At 42.2% G+C, this 22,109-nt stretch overlaps 1 protein-coding gene across 2 annotated transcripts in view; it reads right to left on the minus strand.

Annotated features, from left to right (window-relative positions):
* ACO1 (aconitase 1) overlaps positions 1-15,928 on the minus strand; it is a 68,727-nt gene extending 52,799 nt beyond the window's left edge. The window contains exon 1 of one of the 2 annotated variants that reach the window (XM_050760755.1): positions 15,802-15,928. The gene's annotated coding sequence lies outside the window, so the exon portion shown is untranslated. The remainder of the gene's footprint in view (positions 1-15,801) is intronic. The other variant, XM_050760756.1, reaches the window with a different exon arrangement.
* Positions 15,929-22,109: the final 6,181 nt, after the last annotated feature.

Here is a 22,109-nt window from a genome sequence, read left to right on the forward strand (position 1 = left end):
CCTTTGGCTCAATGGAGGACACTTGCAGGTGCCTTGGTGTGGCGCCTTTTGTGCATACATGGCATGGCACTAAGGCATGGCACCAACCTGTCACCATTCCCTAGGGACACCTTAACTTTAGGTGCTAAGGAGGTAATGAGACAGAGAATGTTGAGTTTTTGGTAAAGAGCCTTAGCAATCATATGGCATTCCTCCGAGGAAGACAGAGAAGCCCTGAAAAGCAACTGACTGCCTAGGGTCACAGGACTCATTAGTGGGAAAACCAGGAAAAAAAAAAAATACAACTGAGTTTCCCTCCAATGAAATGCAAATTTCCCTCAGGGAGAAAAAAAAAAAAGCTTAAAATCTTTCATAGGTAGAGTTGAAAAAAGTACTACTTAGGTGTATCACAGTCTTTTGGTGCTTCTGTGATGTTAGTTCTATAATCACTCACTAAAACTTCCATGTGTTTCAGAATTCCAGAGAACTGACAGCTAAACTTTGGAAAAACAACTCATAAGTTTAGGTTTCTGATGATCTGCCCTGGGTGCCACTTTTTTCCAAAAGACACACTAAGGGCAAATCAATTTTACTGACACAATATTGAATATACAATCCTTTACTCAGATTCAAGATAAAAAATGTTAGTAAAGGTTCACATTAAAGGATATGAGAATTTTAAAGTTGCAAAATAATATATATATGTATATACCAGGATCTGATTTAAGTGAAAAAAAAAAAACAACTTCAAGATCATTAGTGTATAGTCATTCATACATACACACCATTGCATATGCAAATGTGCACAAAAGAAAGACATAAAGTTAACATGGATTACAAATAGAATAACACATTGTATATAAGGGAGACTTTAGCTTTCTATGTTTTATACCCCTGTATTATTCAAATTCTATTTTTGATAAGCATGCATTCATTTACTACTTCTTAAAATACTGGAGCAGTCACTTAAACTTTGTACATAAATACCTATATTAGCAGCTCTATAAAATGAGAACTTGACTTCAGCAATAACCTTTGAAAGAAAGAATTGTTCATAAAGTTCCTGGAACTACAAGTGCAGGTCTTTCTTTAATAATGACTAGTGAAGATGTATTTAAATTTATGACTATAACTCCAGATAAAGTCCACTTTGCTCCCCTCAATATGTTCTTTGATATCCACCAACAGAGAGAAAGAGCTGTGAAGAGAATCCCTGAATGGCTCAAATTTAGCCTTAGATGAACAGTGCCACACCTCATTTGAGTCAAACAGGCTAATCCAAGTGGGGCCCTCCCTTCCCACCCCAACCCCAGCTCCCTTTCCAATCTCACAGCAGGATACCAAATTTGTTACTGAACCACATCTTCTTGGGTAGTGATAACTTTAAAAAATATTACACTAAGAAATAGATACGGCCAGGCACAGTGGCTCAAGCCTGTAATCCCAGCACTTTAGGAGGTCAAGATGGGCGGATCACCTCAGGTCAGGAGTTTGAGACCAGCCTGGCCAATGTGGTGAAACCCTCTCTCTACTAAAAGTACAAAAATTAGCCAGGTATGGTAGCATACACCTGTAGTCCCAGCAGGAGGCTGAGGCAGAAGAATTATTCAAACCCGGCAGGCGGAGGTTGCAGTGAGCCAAGATCACGCCATTGCACTCCAGCCTGGGTGACAAAGCGAGACTCTAACTCAAGAAAAAAAGAAAAAGAAAAAGAAAGAAAGAAAAAAAAAATTGATGCTCACTGTAGAAACAACAGAAAATGCAGGTGAGCAAAAAGAACAAAATAAAATCCTTCGTAATATCATGATTTAGAGTTTCATTTACCATAACTTTTAAATGCATTTGAATTTTTCAAAAAAAAAAAATGGACTAGACCTCACATTGTTTTGCAAATTGCTTTTTTTCCACTCAACAATAAACCTCAAATATCTTAATAGGACAATCGTGTGATTTTTACAGCACTTTTAACTATACCATAAACATCTATCCTTCAGATATATAACAATTTCCCTATTATTAAAAGACTTAGGTCATTTCCAAGTACTAGCATTCAAACAATGATGCCTTGTATACTCACATCGTTCGTAGGTCCTTAAATCATTTCTTTTAAACAAATTTCTAGCTTTCAGTTCCTAGAAGACAGCTGAGTGAAAGGATCTGCACATCACCAGGATGCCTGGAAAAGGCTGTACCAATTTTACCACCCTTCTCCGAGGCAGTGAGCGGAGGTACTCAAACCAGGCAACCAAATTCATATTTACCGTTTGCTAAGTTGAGACATTAAAAAGCCAATCTTGGTATTTATTTAATAGTTAGTTAAATTGAGTAATTTTCCATCTGTCTGTTAGACATCTAAATTTCTTCTTTTGTAAACTGCCTGTCTGCCAGACAGGTCAAACTGAGTAACACTAAGATGACCTCTGCTGATCAAATGTTCTCATCTCCAAGGGGACTTAACTGAGCTATTAATGTGGATGCCTCAGCTCTGTAACTCTGGAGAGACTGAAACTGTCTTTGGCCTCTACTTGGTCTTGAGATATGGTCAACATTTCCCTTTATGTGAATGACAAACAGCCCTAAAATCTGTTGACAATTTGACCCCATGCTTGGGTGCACTGTGAGCCTAGTGAACTATAGCAAGGAAAGGGGATGATTATCTTAAATCATGGACAAAATCCTATTTGGGGCAGTACATTTTGCTTATGAGTAACTCTACATTAAAATTTAAATATTAGGTTGGCAGCTATTTTCTTTCAGCATTTAGAAATATCAATCTGGGTTGACGCAGTGGCTCATGCCTGGAATCCCAGCAATTTGGGAGGCCAACGTGGGTGGATTGCTTGAGCCCAGGAGTTTGAGACCAGCCTGGGCAACATAGCAAGACCATGTCTCTACAAAAAAGTGAAAAAACTAGCCAGTCATGGTGTCCCACACCTGTAGTCTCAGCTACTCGGGAGGCTGAGGTGGGAAGATCACTGGAGCCTGGAAGATTGAGGCTGCAGTGAGCTGTGATTGTGCCACTGCATTCCAGTCTGGGTAACACATCAAGACTGTCAAAAAAGAAAAAAGAAAAGAAAAGAAAAGAAAAGAAAGAAAAGAAAAAACAAAAAAAAGAAATTCTGAACCCTAGCAGCAATCCTTGCAAACAGGTTTTGTGAGGGAGACTGCACACAGCATATGGATGGATGCTAAACCATCACTCTTGCTAGAAAACCATGTCAGACCATACACCCACCCAGCTGACAGGGAGTGATTCAACAGTAGCATTCAAGAGGAGTGCTATGTGATGATGTTTATCTATCATAGCCAGATTTGTAGAGATGTTTGGAACAGTCGACTTACTTTAAGCTAAATGCCAAGGATCAGAAAAAATAAGATTCTCCTTTTAGGGTCTCCACCCCATCTTTGGAATATATAAGTCTATGAATTTGCTACTTGTGTTATCAAAGTTTAATTTTCCTAAGATAATTAAATATTATACTTAATTACCTTATGATACAGACAGAGGCATAGATACTAATGGGTCCCACAAGCAAGCGCAGGATTTCCACACAGCAGCAGGAGGATCACAGGAGACGAACAAACCCAGGCAGCAGAACTGTCAGCAGTGGGCTGGAAAGGATGAGGGTTTGTTTTTTGGTTTGTTTGTTTTGGGGGTACATATCAGTTTCCAGGGGAGCTTGTATAGTTTGAAAGAGCCTTCAGACAATCAACTGAGAATCATCTCTCTAAATCTAACCATCTAGTCTAAAGTACTGGCAGCACATCCCCCGATCCTTTTTTTTTGGGCTATCTAAAGACACATAAGAGTGGATTTAAAAAAATCTATGCAAACAAGAGAAAAAGATTTCTCCTGTATTTTATGTGGTTTGCCCATCTGTTTTCCTCTCCTCCCACACCTTCTGAAATATACCTGTCTTGAACTGCCATGGCTTCCAACTCTAAAGTCAAAGTACTATCACTGCATCTCTAAGGTTCACTGCAGTTCATTAAAAAGGTTAGCTATATTTCATTTCCATTTAAACAGAAATTAATTGGCCCCACTCCTAAATTAACTTTTGTGTATCTAAACATCATGCTACTTATAAACAATATTTTTGTCAAAAGTAAAATTCCAAGGATATCTATGTGAATATAAACAACACTGAGCTCAGTATCATCATGGCCAGCAATATCACCAAGGCTTGTCAACTGGGTTCTTTCATAAGAGGAGAGCTAGAAATATTAATTGTTTTATTTAATGTGGATGCATCTGGGAAACTGCACTAAATATCTCTGAATTTTCCAAGAAACCAGGTCATCTCTTCAATTATTTTAGCTGGTCATAAAGCAAAAACCTCTTAAATGTGATACTTGCAACTAGAAAAACTTTGAAGGAGAAGTCATATGAGCAATTATCTATTTTTTGGAGAGAAACTGGGGGGAAAAGAGTGGTGCAGAAAGAATGGATTTAACAATATAACCACCTATGTGAACATGTTTTTCTTGAGCACTAAGCATGTGCAAGGCACACCATATGCTACAGAGAAGAACAAAATTCTGCTTCTATATCAGAAAGCTTTGCCATCTCAGAACAGCTTGTCTCTTCTTGCTCAAATTTTAAGTTAGTGGTCTATCTTCATTCAGTCTTGTCTCATCCTGGATAACTAACCAGAATGTGCTATATACATGTCAAGATTAAAAAAAGAAAAAAACTTAAATGGTCTTTAAATGATGGTTTTATTTTGAATTAGCCATAAAATGTTTCTGTGCCTCAGTTTCCCAATCTATAAATAAGGTTGGTTAATGATCTAAAAAGTCTGTTCTAAGTGAAAAATATTCAATGATTCATTCATTCACATTTATGTTAACTGTCTATTATGTGCCAGGAACTGTTTTAGGTCCTGGGGATACATCAGTGAACAAGAGTCCCTGCCCTCATAGTACTTCCATTTTAATGGAAGGAGACAGACTAAACAAATAAATAAATATACAAACAGAATGCCAGATGGTGACCCATTCTATAGATAAAGCAGGGCAAGAGCAGTAGAAAGTACACGGGCTTTGGGGAGTCAGTGATCAAAGAAGGCCTCACTGATGTTCAGCCACTGTGCCATTCAGGGAGGGGTAAGCTCACGTGCAAAGGTCCTGAGGTGGGGGCATGCCTAGTGGGTCTAAGGAAGGCCGAGGAGACCAGGGTGAGTGAAGGCAAATAAGGGGAAGACAGAAAAGGCAAAAGGTAGCAGCGGCCAGACCACATGAGGCTCTTCAGCCAATTCTGATGTTGGAAATCTATAAGCCAGGTGTACAGCTAGATGTTTGTAGTTTATCAAAGTCGCTACTGTGAGGACTTTGATAAAGACAGTAATAAAGTGGCCACAGTAGGGATTTTGATAAAGACAAACTACAAAGCCCTAACTGTACATCTGGTTTGGACTATAGATTTCCAACATTAAAAATTCATTAAAGTTTGATATGAAATTAGCTCATATATGAAAATATTAGATTGCACTTAAAAAGTAGTTACTTCCTCAAGTCTAACCCTGTTTCCCTGAATTTCATTATTAAGTAACACTGGAAATTCTCAGGATGTATCACAAAAATGATCATGACTCACTCGGCAGATGTGCACAGCCACTGCCAAAAACAACAGGACTTGGGGAACCAGGGCCATGCTATAACAACGCCTGACCAGGCAGCCCCTGCCTCTTGAGGGCTCCCCCAGTTCTGGGCTCACTGACCAAGAAGGGGCAGAGCATCACATGCAACTCTTAAAGAGAAAGACTTAACACATACTGTAAGCTCATTTTAAATTAGTTGCAGCAGCACAAACTCAACGGAAATATTCACTTTTACTTTTTAGTGTCACTGTGGGCCAATATAAGCAGAGTTTCATAAAAAGTCTTAGTGAACTTCGACATTTATAAATTCCAGAGACAGGCTGAGAAAGAAAGTCACCAAGGGGTCATGAAACATTTGGCAAGAAAGTAAAGGAAGAAGTGGGGACATTGTCCTGAGAACCCGGCATCTGACCTGGCCCTGAGCCTGACCTCATCCTCTCCTCCTTGAGGTCTTCCTCAGCCCCTTCTCAGAATGTGGGCCCCCTACCCTGCAGCTCCCCATGGTCACCAGTGGGGTGTAGTACATGACACCTGCAGAGATCCCAACTAAGCCCTACTGCATGTAAGTTTTTTGGTTTTTTGGTTTGTTTTTTTTGAGACAGGGTCTCACTCTGTCACCCAGGCTGGAGTGCAGTGGCACAATCTTGGCTCACTGCAACCTCCGCCTCCCAGGTTCAAGTGATTCTCTGGCCTCAGCCTCCAGAGTTGCTGGGATTACAGGTGCCCACTGCCACGCCTGGCTAATTTTTGTATTTTTAGTAGAGACGGGGTTTCACCATGTTGGCCAGCTGGTCTCAAACTTCTGACCTCAAGCGATCCATCCATCTCGGCCACCCAAAGTGCTGGGGTTATAGGTATGAGCCACCGCACACAGCCTGCATTTATGTTTTAAGAGGAGGAGAAGTAGTGGGTGGAGACAGCTATACTTTCAAAAAAAAGTATTACAAAGCAAGTCCAGTTGAGATCCAATCTTTAAGAAAGCTGCATGATTTCCTCAGGCTCCTGAACTCATTTCACAGACTGTGGCAACAAACTTTTCTAACTCGAACTTCAGGAATTAGGAATTAGAAAAAAAGGACGTCTCCACAAGAGACCGGGTGTCTGGCTGCCAGAGGTCTTATAGGGCCATCTTTACCTCTGTGAATTCACCAAGTGTCTGAGGACACCTATCCCCACCCCCTCACCAACCTGGTCTCATCAGGGCTGACTGAACTCAGGGATTACGACTCATGCTAATAAAATTCTCAGAGCTCAATATGTAAACCCATATATTTACTGATTTTACTTAAGAAAGGCAACTGTCAGGAGGACCTGAGGCTCCTATTTCTGACCAGCACATTCCTTCCCCGCAGCAGGATAGAAGGACGTTAGGAGCTGCAAATCTGAAGCCAGATGTAGGCGTGCTGAGAGAGGGAACCGGAACACAAACCCAAGTCCATCAGACTGCAGAGCCCAACTCTGAAGCAGCTGCTTCCATCCCAGTGACTCCCACAATGGCATGGCTGCTCTATTTCATTGGGTTGAAGGAGTGACAAATAGTAAAGCAGCATTAGACCTTGATACTTCTGAGACCTGGGCCTTTCTACGTTGTCTGTGGGAAGAGACTGGTGTGGATTCATTCATACACATGACATTTACAGACCTGGAATGAAGGGATAAAGTCCCCATCCTCCTTCAGATGCTCAGACTGAGAACGGAGACTGTGCAGGACAAATCAGAACATCATGCAGCCCATGCTACAGGTGTGGTGGATGAGGGCTGATAAAGAACCGTCAGGGGAAAGCACCTAATCCAACATCAGAGCATTGGAGGGGGAGAGAAAGGCCTCTAGGGAGAGGTGACACCATGCATAAACTTCCCAGAATTACACAGAGGTAGGGAGTCACTGAAAGAGGAAGCTGGCAGATGAAACAATACATTAAAGGCAAAAAAGTGTGACACTGCTGGAATCATACAGTTATTGCACATGGATAAGGTACAAGGCACATGTTGGGGAGAGCTAAGAAACAAGGGATGGAGCAAGGTCCAGGTTGCTGCAAGGTTTGAATTTTTACCAAAGGTAAGGAGGCACTATTAAAGGATTCTGAGCTGTAATCTTTAAGACCAGATTTGATTTTCAGAGATCATGCTGGTAGGGGTGTAGACTGACTCAGGGAAAGGATGCCAGACTGGTGTCAGGGATGCAGGTTACAGTGCTATTACAGTCATCAAGACAAGGCAATGAGGAGGTACAGGAGGGAACAAATCCAGGGAGAGTTATGAAAGCAGGACAGGCTGGGGTAGGTGAGGAAAAAAGAGAGGTCTCGAATAGCTTCTATGTTTCTCATTTGGGCAAACTGGCAGAGCCAATGAACAAGATGGGAACTGGGATGTTGGTTTTAGACATGGTGGATCTGGGATAAGATGTCCAGCGGGCAGGGGCATATATGGGCCTGGAACTTAGCAGGTTGGACTGGGACAGAAGCTGGGAAGAACAGCAGCAATGTTTAGGCATTATCCCATGTGTGCCAGGTCATTTTAGAAGCTCAGCAGCCTGGAGACACGTGATGAGTACCTGTGGGGTGCCACGCATCTAATCCAATTCCTCTAATGCAGACCCTTGGCAACTCTGTAACAAGGGCATCACCATCCCATTTTACATGAGAGAAGACAGGATCTGAGGGGTTAAGTATCTTGCCATGGTCTCATGGCTGGTAAGTGACCAAACTGGGAGTCAAACTCAGGCTCCTGATGTCAGAACCAACTCTCTTGCAACATGCTCCTCCCAACAGGCTGCACAAGTGATATCATTTTACAGTCACTTAACATATTGAGATCCAAAAAAGCAAATGCATTTAAAAAAAATAAATCTAATTTTAAAACAATCTCCAAGCTCTAAAGCACTTATATGGGGACGAGATGATAAACCTCATGTTCCCCAAAACATCCTTGATTTTGGCAAAATTTGTATGATAGATAACTTTTAAAGAATGGGTTGATGTAAATAATACAGGCATTATCCGCTCTTAGGAAGAGACTGATTTCTTATCTAAGAAAATAAGGGTTTCTGAAACATAACATCCTTAAAACCAATCCTGAGGCTAGTTTTGATTCTGCCATTAATCAAAATTGTACCTTTCAAATGTCTGCCCAGCATAGCTCTTGTACATAGCAGATTCTTGGCAATGGCTTACATATCTTATCTGTTCTAAACCAAAAATTCAAACCTGGTGATCATGTAGGAGGATTCTTTCCTAGACTGACACCTCTTCTTCATGAACTATGTCACAAATTGCAACTTGCTTTGTAATTCCACAATAGCAGTTATAGAAACGATGATGAGGACGTTGAATAATTAAGTGCTCCATACATGTCTGTTTTGTGAGCAGTGGCCCAGGCAAGTTACACTATCCCAAGATGGGCTTGCCCAGGATTCTCCTTAGATCAAGACAAGAGAATGAGAGAGAACCACACCAGCACTCATGTACAGACAGCCTTACTAATTCTTCCAAGGTGGATTAATTTTTGACACCAAAGATAACAGAACATGAGGAATCTGAGGAACAACTGGCTTCGAGAGTGTGATATTGTTTCAATAGGCCTATGGCATTAAGGGGCACAAGAACCTGTTCTGTCTCCCAAAGACAGGCTTAGATGCTTTTGCATCTTCACATATTCGCAACATCTAATCCCAAAGACTCTTGGTTTCCAATTGATTCTTAAAGGTCAGTCTTTGCCACCTGCTGCTGAGGGTAAGATTTCCTCTATATTCTTAAACCTCAGTTTACTTCTTTGCAGATTTTAGGTAACAATGTCTGTCTGCACTGCTCTGCCCAGATGACAAGGGCTGCTGGGATCATTAAACGAGGTAACACACGAAAGCACTGCATATTCTGGGAACTATATCCCCATGAGCCACCATAATTCATGAGATTGCTATTGACTTACCTATGGTAAGCTCTAAATGTAGCCTGTTTCTTTTACTGAAGATTTAAATATACATTTTAAAACAAGTATTTAAAATACAGTCAAGAATCACTCTTATCCATACAAGTGACCCAGTATTATTCAGTTTTATTTTTTCAGGTCTTTCTCCTGGTGGGGGGCGGGAGGTGCGAGGGGATGCAGTCTACGATTAGAGAAGACCCAAAGGTTCCAGATATATTTGTGAAAAAGTGACAAAAGATCATTGAAAACGTTTTCTTTTTAGAAAGCTACCTTTTTATATTGGCTTGAATTTAAGACTCAAAAATGGCTCAAATTTAAGACTCTTTTCACCATGATTCTTGAAAATCTTTGAAAATCCAAACAGGTAAAGGAAAATTTTCTTGGTCCAGGTCATATTTGAACATTTTTCTTTTAATGTGAAATAGATTTCTTTTATTCTCAAAATTTTTCTCCAGTGAACTTAATCAACTCAAATTATTTTAGCATGTATTTCTTGAGTATCTTCTTTGCATTATGCATTGCCAAACACCAAAGAAGAAAAAAAGATAGGCACACATTCCTTCTCTTATTTGAAGACTGCAATCTAACAAGGAGACTAAGATAGGCACACAAATACAATAGGATAAGGGGCATAAGAAAACTCAAAGGAAAGAGACAGATACAAGTGGGATTCAAGAAAGGCTTTACAGAGAACTAGGAAGTGGAAGATGAATTTAGATGCACAGGCAGAGTAAAGAGCAAATAACAAAGTAGAGAAACAGGATAGCAGAGCAAGTGTTCAGGGACTGCTCAGCAGTTCAGTATGGCTGACAGCAGGGCAGAACAGTTTTAAGATTTTTGCTACAGCAGTCAATACATGCTTATTCCTAAAAGACCTAATAAGTGATTCTCATTAATTTATATAGTTGCAGATGAAGATGCCAACTCTTGCCAGAGGGAAAAAGAGATGATGTTGAAGAAAAGTACAAGGGAGGGGCCAGGCGCAGTGGCTCACGCCTGTAATCCCAGCACTTCAGGAGGCCGAGGCAGGCGGATCACCTGAAGTAAGGAGTTCGTGACCAGCCTGGCCAACATGGTGAAACCCCCATTGCTACTAAAAATACAAAAATTAGCTGGGCGTGGTGGTGCACGCGTGTAATTCCAGCTACTTTGAGGTTGAGACAGAAGAATTGCTTGAACCCGGGAGGTGGAGGTTGGAGTGAGCTGAGGTCGTGACACTGCACTCCAGCTTGGGTGACAGTGAGACACTGTCTCAAAAAAAAAAAAAAAAGGTATAGAGGAAACAAAATCAGCCAATTATCACTGTTCACAGTCATTGACTCTGAGGGTTTATACTATCCTCTCCACTTTGTATGTCTGAGATTTTCCATTAAAAATAGAGAAAAGGAAAAAAAAAAAAAAGAAATGAAGGCCAGTTGATCTAGGGAGACGGTCAGCTGATGGGGCCAGTTAACTGAAGTGAGAGGGCAGGCCAAGGTCAGACAGACTCTGCAGGGGAAGCAGACACAGCACAATGTGACTATGTGGTCAATGTGCCTGTTTTTTGGTTCCCCAGGCCTCACACTCCTCACATTTCTCACTGCGAGAGAGTAGCTGGGGTCTGCCACCAGGTAAGCTGGTGGTAAGACTGTCTAAGAAAGATGGAGGAACTGTCCTCAACATACCAGGTGTAAACATACTGTAGAGGTTGATTTTGGTAATGACAAATGTAGTATTTATTCATGCTTGAAAACTCCAATAAGCTAAAGTAAAGAAAATCTAAAAAGCAACTGTGCTCTATCACCAAGAGAAAAGCACTCAATGTTTTGGCGTATCTGCTGCCTTCATACATGCAGGGAGGGGCACACGTGTACATATATGCACATGCTTTCTCTACTGAGAAATATAGAATCACAGGGAAATACTGCTGTGTAACATGCTTTTTTAGTTTAAAAACTATACAATAGCATTTTGTAATACCAGTGTAAAGGCTGCATAATAGCTTGCTAAGGAACACTTTGACCTAGTATTTCTAACCCTGGACAAGAGTCAAATGTTAATACTGTTAAATAAAATGTTTCAACTTGAGAGGCTCTCTCTTATTTTGTTAACATATACTAATCTTATGTATACAAGTTCAGAGCTGTGACATGACAAAGTTTTTTTTAATTGGGGGAGGAGGATGGTGGCAACATTCCTATCAAATAACTCTATTTTCCTTCCAAAAGTACAGGTTGTTGAGATTTTAGGTTTTTTAGGTTGTAAAAGCAATATATGAATGCTACAGGCTATTCTCCCTTGTAAGATAGGCACACATCTGGTATTACGAAAAGTAACAAAAGTTCTCTAGCTTCCTGCTACCTCATTCCACTGCCCAGAACTGGCTACTGGTCTGTCTTCTAAACATTCATGACGCTACTTTAAATACATGGAATGGAATATGTAATGACACATGCACACAACTTATGTACACTTAGATGTATAAATATGCATACACACAGGTATACACACAGTGTACTCTACAATGTATCATATACATATATAACGAGGATTTTTTTTTTTTTTTTTGAGATAGGGTCTTACTCTGTTGCCCAGGCTGAAGTGCTGTGACACAATCATGGCTCACTGCAGCCTGGACCTCCCAGGTGATCTTCCTGCCTCTGCCTCCCAAGTAGCTGGGACTACAGATATGTGCCACCATACCTGGCTATTCTTTTTTTTCTGTATTTTTGGTAGAGATGGGGTTTTGCCATGTTGCCCAGGTTGGTCTTGAACTCCTGGGCTCAAGCAATCTGGCCTCTCTGAAAGTGCTGAGATTATAGGCGTGAGTCACCATGCCTAGGCCTTTCCATCCTTTTTTAACATTTCCTTTGTCTCTGCCCCTGGAACCAAGATAGCTCTTAGAGACACTACTAGTTTTTGCATAATAATACGCAAAATTCACACAATGGGTTAGACTGCAGGTCCATCCATCCCAGCATAACATCTGAGATGGCTTCAGGGAGGGAGTTAGGAATAAGACCCATATGTGGCTCTGTCCTCCAAACTTGACCACACTTGGCCTTTCTTTAAACAACCTACTATGGAGTCTTCTATGATTGATTCCAAATCCTCTACAGTTACTACTGCCTGCTATATCCATCTTGGAGACTCAAGTTTCTGGTATTCATGCATAAAGTCCTGAAGAATCTCCTTTTCCATAAAACTATCTCTTTGAAACATGGTTCTTGTTCTGATAAGCTAGGTCAGGAGTCTGCAAACTAAGGTCAGCACTTGTTTTTGTAAATCAAGTTTGATTGGAACACAGCCATGCTCGTTTGTTTGCATATTGTCTATTGCTGCTTTCATGCTTCAACAGCAGAGCTGAGTAGCTGCAATAGAAACTGTATAACCATAACCCAAAAAGCCTAAAATGTTTCACTACCTGTCCCTTTACACAAAAAGGTTGCTGATCTATATTTTAGAATATGATGAAAACATATTTTTTTCTTATCAAAAATTTTAGAGGACTTGAATCATACACCCTATATCTAGGATCTTTGTCTAGGCTAAAGAGTCTGTTTTCTACTAAGAAAACAAACCAAAAGCACCTTAGCTCAGACAATAGCAGTGTCAGCTGGCAAAGGTTTAACAACTTGAATTCCAGGAGGAAAAAAAAACTCTGATGTAGTATTTGCTGATTTCCATGGTGTAATTATTCCCACCATGGCTTATTTCAATCTAAAAAAAGGTGTTGCCACTGAACACGGAATTAGGAAGAGATATGCACAAACGCTAGTATGCCTTGGGACACTTACTATCAATGGCCTAACTCCTCATTTTAAAGTCAAAGACATTGAGACCCAGAGAAGGTGTCTTAACCCGAGGCTGGCCCAGTGACTGGCACCAGGTTGGAGGTAATTTCCCTGTGAGTCTGGCTGCCTCCCAGGAAATTACTTCCTACTTAGAAGGAAGAGTGGGGGAAAGAAGGAAAAGGAAGTTCTTTGCCAGGTACCTGGTGATACGCGTTGGTTTTTATCATCATCTTCACAGTGTGGGACTCTGGTTTCTTCAGCACATGCCTCTGAGGCACACTTTAGGTAGGGGGTACTGCTCTTCACACAGGACCAGCTTTCATGTACACTCTGACAACAGACTATCTCAATTAACCAGCAGTTATCTAAGCTATCAGACCATAATTGCCCAGAAAGACAGGGACTGCATCTTTTGTGCTCACTACTTTCCTGGCATCCAGCACGTAACTGGACACATGAGAAAGAGGTGGCCAATAAAAATCTACTGAAAGAATGAAGGAATGAGACCCCATCACCAAAGTGGAATTTTTTAATACAAAGAACACAGCAGGTGCTCAGAGTTTAGATCCCATTTCCTTCTCCTGTGGACTTCTCCTTCTCACCTGTGGACTGTGCAACACACACAACATGCTCATGTGCATGCAACACTTCTCAAGTATCGGCCGTAGCATTTAAACTAATCCATCAGAGCACAAGAGGCTCTATGGATGAAGGAACAAAAGGGAGGATGGAGTCAGAAAATTTCTTCATCCCATATATATACACGTAACATCTGTCTTGAACTTGTTCTGACAAGGCACAAAGCTAAGGAAAGAGTCCCATGAAGGACCTCACCTACCACACTGCAGGATGGTGGAAACTGCTTTTTGACAGGGGCTGAGGAAGCATCACTCAGAGTGATACACCTCTGAAAGTGGAAAGTGAAAGAACATCAAGACTGGGAATCATTATTCCAATAAACTCAAGGCTAATAACCATGCAACTGCAAACAGCAATGAACACGTGCAAGGGAAGGCAAAAGCATGCCTCCCTGTTCTTTGGGAAATAACTTCCTGACTACTTGGTAACTATCACACGAACCCCTACACACTTGGCACGGTCTTCCCATTGGTACTTTTCTGAGCCCACATGTCCTGTTTGCCACATCACTGTTGTAATCCTGATGAACAGACAGGTCAGTTCTGCAGGCACAGAAACAACCAAAGGCATGTGTGAAACCGTGCTGACTTTTCAGGAGGCTGGCAAGGTTCATCACAGCCTCACAGGGGACCTAGTACATGGTTTCCAAAGTGAGATCAAACTTGGTTCCAGATACCAGAAGTTAACACTGTCCATGGCATGGGGTGGTGAGTGTTCCCATTCAGAGGAAGGATCACAAACAAGAAGCAGGCCCAATGAATGAAGCCTCTGAAGCATCCTCAAAGTGTGGTGCAGAGAACTCCTAGGGATCTCCAAGGTCAAAAACCACTTTCATAGTAATAAAACGTTACTCGCTTTTTTTCACTCACGCATTTTCAGGAGTATACAATGGAGGTCTCAAGAGGCTACATGATATGCGATACTGCAACAGACTGCAGAAGCAGCTATCGAAATCCAGCTGTCTTCAATTATGCTTGACATCAAAGAGATTTGCAAAAATGTAAAACAATGCCATTCTTCTCAATAATTTTCCGTTTTGGAAAATATAGTTCTTTTTCATAAAAATAGGCAATATTAAGATATAATTAGCTCATTATTCTTTTTAAATGAATTATTAAATATAGTAGAAATTTCTGTCTTACACATTATAAATATGGATAGATATAACTCACATAAAAGCTCCTTAAGATACTAATTTTTAAGAGTGTAAAGGGGTACTGAGTCCCAAAAAAGTTTGGGGACTTCTGTCCTAGAGGTTGTCCCCCAGGGAAGAGAATTGTGTGTGTTGCAAGAAGGAAGATGCCATTACGATGTGCTAGCTAAACGTGGAAAAAAATGACTTGGTCATAACTGCAGCCCAAGCTCCTTTCTGGATCTCTGAATCTATCAGGGTGGGCTCTGTGTTCAAGCCTCCCACGTAAGGGTCTCTTCCCCCTCATCCCATTTTCCCTTTACCCCTTGGAGTGCATTCCCGGATGTGCCCGCACAACTTTAGCAAGCGTTTCCCTACCCAGCTAGCCGGGCCTGGGCGATGACTCCCAGTGCGGGCCTCACGGCCTCGGGGTTAGGACTCCCAGGATCGGCCGCACACCCTAGACAAGGACTTTCAGGACAGCACGCACAGCCAAGGCTAAGAGGGTCTAGGAAAGCCATTTCCAATCCCTGGTCCCTCTCTTCGGCATGGCATAGACTGGGGACTGGGGGGACGTCAGTCGCCAGAAACACGTCCCCGATTCTCCTCTCAGCCTCCACAAGCTCGCCTCCGAGTCCCCCGGGCCGCACTGCCTCAGGCACCTCGGTAAAGGCCCGCACCGACTCCCGAAGGATACAGGGTGGACGGCGCTCCCGCCTGGGGACGTGGGCCGGGCAACGTCGGTACTCACCTCCGACTGCACGGTGGGGCTCCCGCGACCGGCGCACCAGACCCAAGGAGCGGGACGCGTCCCCGTGCGCTGCGCGGTTTCAGCTGCCGCCTCCACGCTCCGCCCCCTCTCGCCCCCGGGGCCGCCGCGCGATGGGCGGAGCAGGGGCGGGACTGGCGGGCAGCGAGCCGAGGAAGGGGCGGAGCCTGCGGGCGCCCTCGCGGGCCCGGAGGACTTCGCCCGGGGCAGGAGTCGAGGGTTGCGAAAGGCTCCTTCGTAGGATGTGGGAGAGCTGATCCCTCCGCCCGGTCCGCTTCTGCCAGCCTGAGTCCTGGGACGAGGGTGTCTTGCTCACTTTGGGGCTTAGCATTCCTAACGTCCAGCCGGCGTTAGGAAGTGACCAAAGGGTAGGGAAGAAATGGAATTATTTAAAAAACATGATTTGGCCATAACTGCAGAGGTTTCGTGTACTGCAGAGGTTTCATGCAGAGGTTTCATATACGTGTGGTCACTTCGTCCGCCTCCCTTCTCACTTTGTCCCTCCCCACCCTACCCACCCTCTCCAACCTCGCCTTAAGTCTTTGCGCAAAGCCTGCCAAGTGGGCATCGGAGTCACGCTGTCAGAGTAGGACTTCAGCATTTCCGTGGCAAAAGTTCTATGTGTAGATTTCCTTGGACATGTCACAACACTTTCTAATACACGATGTTCCCCGATCTGAAGTCAGAAAAATGGCTGGGAGATGGCACCAGGTGGACTTTCACAAGACCTGCTTTTCATGTTGGTTGGAGTTTTGCCCTTTTGGGTGAATGTGCGTTCAAAGAAGTGATTAGATCTTTCTAGATAAAAGGTGGTGAGTTTTTCCCGCCCAAATTATTTGGAAAGTTACTGTAGTTTTCTGAATAAGCAGCTTATAGGATGAGTAAACAATAGCCAGTACTAATAGCCCCCTGCTACCTTATACTGCCCTTCTACTCTGCACAAAGCCCTGTGATTGACTCTTTCCACGTTACTCAGTTCAGCTCTTCCAACCACCCTACAGGTAAAGAATATTACCCGTCTTTGCAGGTGTGCAATGTGCAACAGCTGAGACTCAGTCCGTAGGTTGATTTGACGCCAAAGCCTACACCTTCCCTGTCATGCTGCACTATAGGGTACATCTATCATCTAGTTATATTTAACTTTGAAATATAAATACTTATATTTATTTTGAAAGAGGAAGTAACTGTATTTCCAATATGAGAGGAGACTTTCTTCCCACCCACTTCCTAAATCCTTTCCATTCACATTAGTAATTAAATTTTCTTTGAGTCTCCACCATATGGCAGAGGTGCACCACAATCTCTGCAAAATCGTGCTCCATTCTCCTTCGGAGGTAGGGAGAGTAGGGCAAGGTGAGAGCGAGTAGAAGGCTGGGGAAGTCCGATGAGGACACATCCAGCTAGATTTCAATTCTTAATGAGGCAGCCATTCGGAAAGCGAAGTATCTAATGTTCAAAGATAACATCCGTGTAACTGAGAATCCTTTGCAGTAAATAATCAAATCAGAGCTATGAAGGGAATTGAGATTTATTAGTAAGCATGCTGGCCAAAACCGTGAAGGAAATAGTTCCACATTCCCCCAGTCTGTTGCTCTTGGACATTGTCACCAGTGACATGCAGATCGTGAATCCCAGGGCCTGTCCTCAGTTCCTGTCCTTACTCACTGCTCTGTGGTATTTGACACGGGCGATTCGTTTTCCTTGAAATGTTAACCTCCTTTTGGCTTTTTAGCCCTCCACTCTTAGGAGTCACCTCTTCCCTCTTTGGCCCCTCTTTTTTACGGTCTTTCATTACACTCTCCCCTCTTGCTTTGTATGTTTCTCCATTTGCTGAGTTTTTCTTCATCTATTTTCTCACTATGCAGACTGCCTGCCACTTCTAGCTGAAGCCTGCTATATGTCTGTCATTGGTCTTACTTAACCTTCTGACCTTCACACTCTTGATTTGCAGCCATATGTGGCAACCCCACCTGGATATTCCAAAGGCACCTGTATTAGACTGTTCTCACGCTGCTGTAAAAACTGCCTGAGACTGGGTAATTCATAGGCAAAGAGGTTTAATTGGTTTACAGTTCTGCATGCTGGGGAGGCTTCAGGAAGCTTAGAATTATGGCAGAAGGAGAAATAGGCACGTCTTACATGGCAGCAGGCGAGAGAGTGTCCTCTCAATGTACAGTGGTCCTCCTGAATGCTTTGAGGGGACTTTAGAATCCCTACATTTTTCACTGAATATATGTCTTCATACCAGAGAAAATTTGAAATAAATGTTTTGTTCCTCTTTTTTAAAAAGTTATATTCATTACAAGGAGAGGCAGTTCTTAGCCTCATCTTGGCTCCCAGTAAATATCCAACTGCTCTCCCCCATGCCCTCTTCCTACCACACCTACTATACACTTAATTTTCATGCTCTCCTGATTACTGCCTAAGGGCCTGATCCCTGAGCTGCCTTCCCAGGGAACAAGAATCCTCTGGGCAGCTGCTTACAGTTAAGCACCATTTCTCTCAATATAGCTAATAATAAAAATCACCCCCATGATCCAATCACCTCCTTCCCTCCACACATGGGATTACAATTTGCATGAGTACACAAAGCCAAACCGTATCAGCGAAAATGGGAATTTAGTGTCTTCTCTAACCATCCTATCTCCAACCTGTCCCCTCCTATCCATCCAGTTTCTGTTTCTTCTTCATCCTAATCCCGCATCCTGAAAATGTATTTCATGATCTGTTGGGAAAGCTAAATGTTTAAAGGGTACATTGCTATGGCATATTACTATGCTCTCATAGGGTCCACCTAACAAATATTTCTGTCGTGATATAAAAGGTTCTGCTAATGGCCCAGCTGAGGGCATATACTCTAGGGACCTTCAGAGAGGATGTCACCCAAGTATGTAACTGCTCAGGCACCACAGCTCTGCTCCAGGGGCCAGAGGCAAAAGGACCTTCATATGAAGGAACAGCACTGATTTAGGAGCCTTACCTGCTAGAAGGCTCTGCTGCTATAAGAAGAACCATGAAGATTCTGTCGGAGACCTGTTGAGCTCTGAGGAATGCCTCATTATATTCCACACTGACTTCAGTTGCTTGTATATGCTGGACTTCCTCAGTTTATTGAAAGGTCCTAGGAACTATCCCCAACTAACTTTGTATAATGCTTTGCAATTTATATTGCACTTTCACATACATATCATTTAATAGGAAGGAAGAGGTGTAAGAGAAAGACAGTCTAGCATAACGCTTCTAAGACCTTGGGGTACATTGAAAACACATGTGCCTGTGTTGTGCTCTTAGGAGGTTGAGTTTGATGCAGGTGGTCAAAAGACCATCCTTTGAGAAACACCAATGTTCTCTGAGTGTGGGTGTTTCTCAGATTCACCAGAGGGCACTGATTAAAAATATAGCCTCCTGTATCCTCTGCCTCCTAGAATGTCTGATTCATTAGGTCAGGGTGGGGGGTCTGTGTTCAGATTCTGAATACGCTACATTTTTACCACAGGTGATTCTGCTGTAGCATGTCCCCAGGTTGGCACCAAGGACCTGTTACCTAGAAATATACACTCCATGAGGGCAGGGGCCCATGTTAGTTTGTTCGTCATCCCTAACATGGAGTCTAGTGCATAGTAGGTGCTCAATACAAGTTTGTTGACTGACTTACTGTCAGTGTGTTTCTATTGCTTAGCCTTTGCTCTCTGTTGGCCTTTGTACTGTTCAGAGTCCTCTAGCATGGCACCGAGGGAAGACATGTGTTTGGCAATGAATGAAGTATAAAATGGTCCTCCTGAATGCTTTGAGGGGATTTTAGAATCCCTACATTTTTCACTGAATATATGTCTTCATACCAGAGAAAATTTGAAATAAATGTTTTGTTCCCCTTAAAAACAAAGTTATATTCATAGCAAGGAGGGGCAAGTCTTAGCCTCATCTTGGCTCCCGGTAAATATCCAACTGCTGTCTCCTGATGCCCTCTTGCCAGCACACCTGCTATACGCTTAATTTTCATGCTCTCTTAATTACCGCCTAAGGGCCTGATCCCTGAGCTACCTTCCCAGGGAACAAGAATCCTCTGGGCAGCTGCTCACAGTTAAGCACCATTTCTCTCAACATAGCTTATAATAAAAATCTTCACAACCACCTGTTGATGCTGGTAACATTATTATTGCCATAGTTTCACAGATGAGGAAACTGAGATTCAGAGTAGTTAGACAGCATGCTTCAGTCACGAAACTTAAATGGTGATCCCGGGGTTTTAATGAAGGCTGGCCTCACTCCAGAGCTTGTGCTATTAAGTGTTGTGCAACAAAATCATCAGATATCCTGAAGTTGTGAATTATTTGTTCTTTGCAGAAAAGAAGAGGGACTTAAATGTTCTAGGGAAAAGATTTGTTCTATCACCATATAGTCTGGAATTCCTTATTCACATATTTCCAGGGCTTGTTCTCCCTGATGATAGCACAGAGATCCCTGCTGCAGCCATGTAATGTAGGGACACCTGGGTAAAGAGACTCCTCATTCTGGGGGATGGAGGTGTTGAAAATCCAGGGCAGCTTGAGTATGAATTCCAGGATTGGTACATAATTCCTGGGTGTCTAGTACCATCTTTCACATGTGTTAATTTGCTGGTTACTTTTTGAGTACTTTGTGTTATATATTTTTCAGAATGGAGAGGGAAGTACTCTGCAGGATTGGTCTATTAAATTATTTAGGTATGCACAAAATAAAACTCTTTTTGAGAAAATAATTTGGTAACATTGACAGATGAGAGTAAAAATAAAAATTTGTCACTAATGTGACTCATTTATAATTTCAGTTTATGATGAGATTACTTTCACATGTCAGTTTAAGTGCTTTTTTTATTTTCTTCTTGAGACAGGATTTTGCTCTGTTGCCCAGGCTGGAGTGCAGTCTGCAGGATCACAGCTCGGTGCGGCCTCAACCTCCTGGGCTCAAGCAATCCTCCTGCCTCAGCCTCCTGAGTAGCTGGGACAAACGTGTGTGCCACCACACTCAGCTAATTTTAACATTTTTTATAGAGATGGGATCTCCTCATGTTGCCCAGGCTGGTCTCAAACTCCTGGGCTGAAGCAATCCTCCTCCCTCAGCCTCCCAAAGTGCTGGGATTACAGGTGTGAGCCACTGTGCCTGGCTTTAAGTGCTTTTTAAAATGGAAAATCCTCTTTCTCTCCTCCCTTCCTCCATACTTGGCGGGAGGAAACAACAAACATCTGGTCTGTTCCAAGTTCATCCTTGAAAGTACCATGCAGATTACCTTAACCAGACGATGGTGAGCTACTGCCCTCTGTTGATGAGTGTGTGGTAAACACATTGTCAAACAGAAAAAGCTGAGAGGATGGTTAGCATTAAGAGGAAAAACAATTGGGCGACAGAGTGAGAACTTGTCTCTAAGAGAGACAAAGAATAAGTATTAAGAAGACATAAATGGATTAAGAAAGCTACCTTTTGTTCCTTAATTTCACATTTACTGAATGTTCTAGAAGTTAGAGTAGAGAGCAGAAACTTAATCAGTCCACAAACTGGCTCTGCTAAGAACTTGGTGTGATGAGTCCAAAAATGACTATGATTAATTCTTACTCTGAGGGACCTGAGAACTTATTGTTTTATTATTTTCCCACAGCTTTACTGATACTATTTTAATGTTTGCCCACGATAGTACAGTATTCATCTTTCACATATCAAAATCTAATGTTAATTGTTATTTTTAAATCTTTTTTTCCCAGATAATTCCAAGTTCTTACAACCTCTAACTACATGTACCCTCCTTTTGATTTCTATGTCATTGTTATCTCGTATTTTATAGTCATAGATTGTAACTCTTAAAGGCATTATTATTCCTGTTTTATAGAGTTAATATTTGTTTACAGTCAAGCATACTTTTACCATTTTTGTTGACTACTTCTTAGTACTTCCTCTCCTCGCTTCTCCCATACTTGGTGAGAGGAAACAACAACAGACAACACAGAAAGATACATTTTGTCTGTTCCAAGTTCATCCTCGAAAGTACCTTGCGGGCTAACTAAACCCGATGATGGTGAGCTACTGCCCTCTGTTGATGGGTATGTGGTAAACACATTGTTAGCCGTAAAAAGCTGAGAGGATGGTTAGCATTAGGAGAATCAATAATTGGGTGACAGAGAGTGAGACCCTGTCTCAAAAAAAGAGAGAATAAGTATTAAGAAGAAAACATTGTCTACTGGTGATAAATTTTCTCAGACTTCATTTGTTGTAAAATGTCTTTCTTTTACTGTCTTGTTAAAAACATTTATTTATTTTTA

Source organism: Macaca thibetana, chromosome 15, assembly GCF_024542745.1.
Source record: "Macaca thibetana thibetana isolate TM-01 chromosome 15, ASM2454274v1, whole genome shotgun sequence".
Classification (NCBI taxonomy): domain Eukaryota; kingdom Metazoa; phylum Chordata; class Mammalia; order Primates; family Cercopithecidae; genus Macaca; species Macaca thibetana.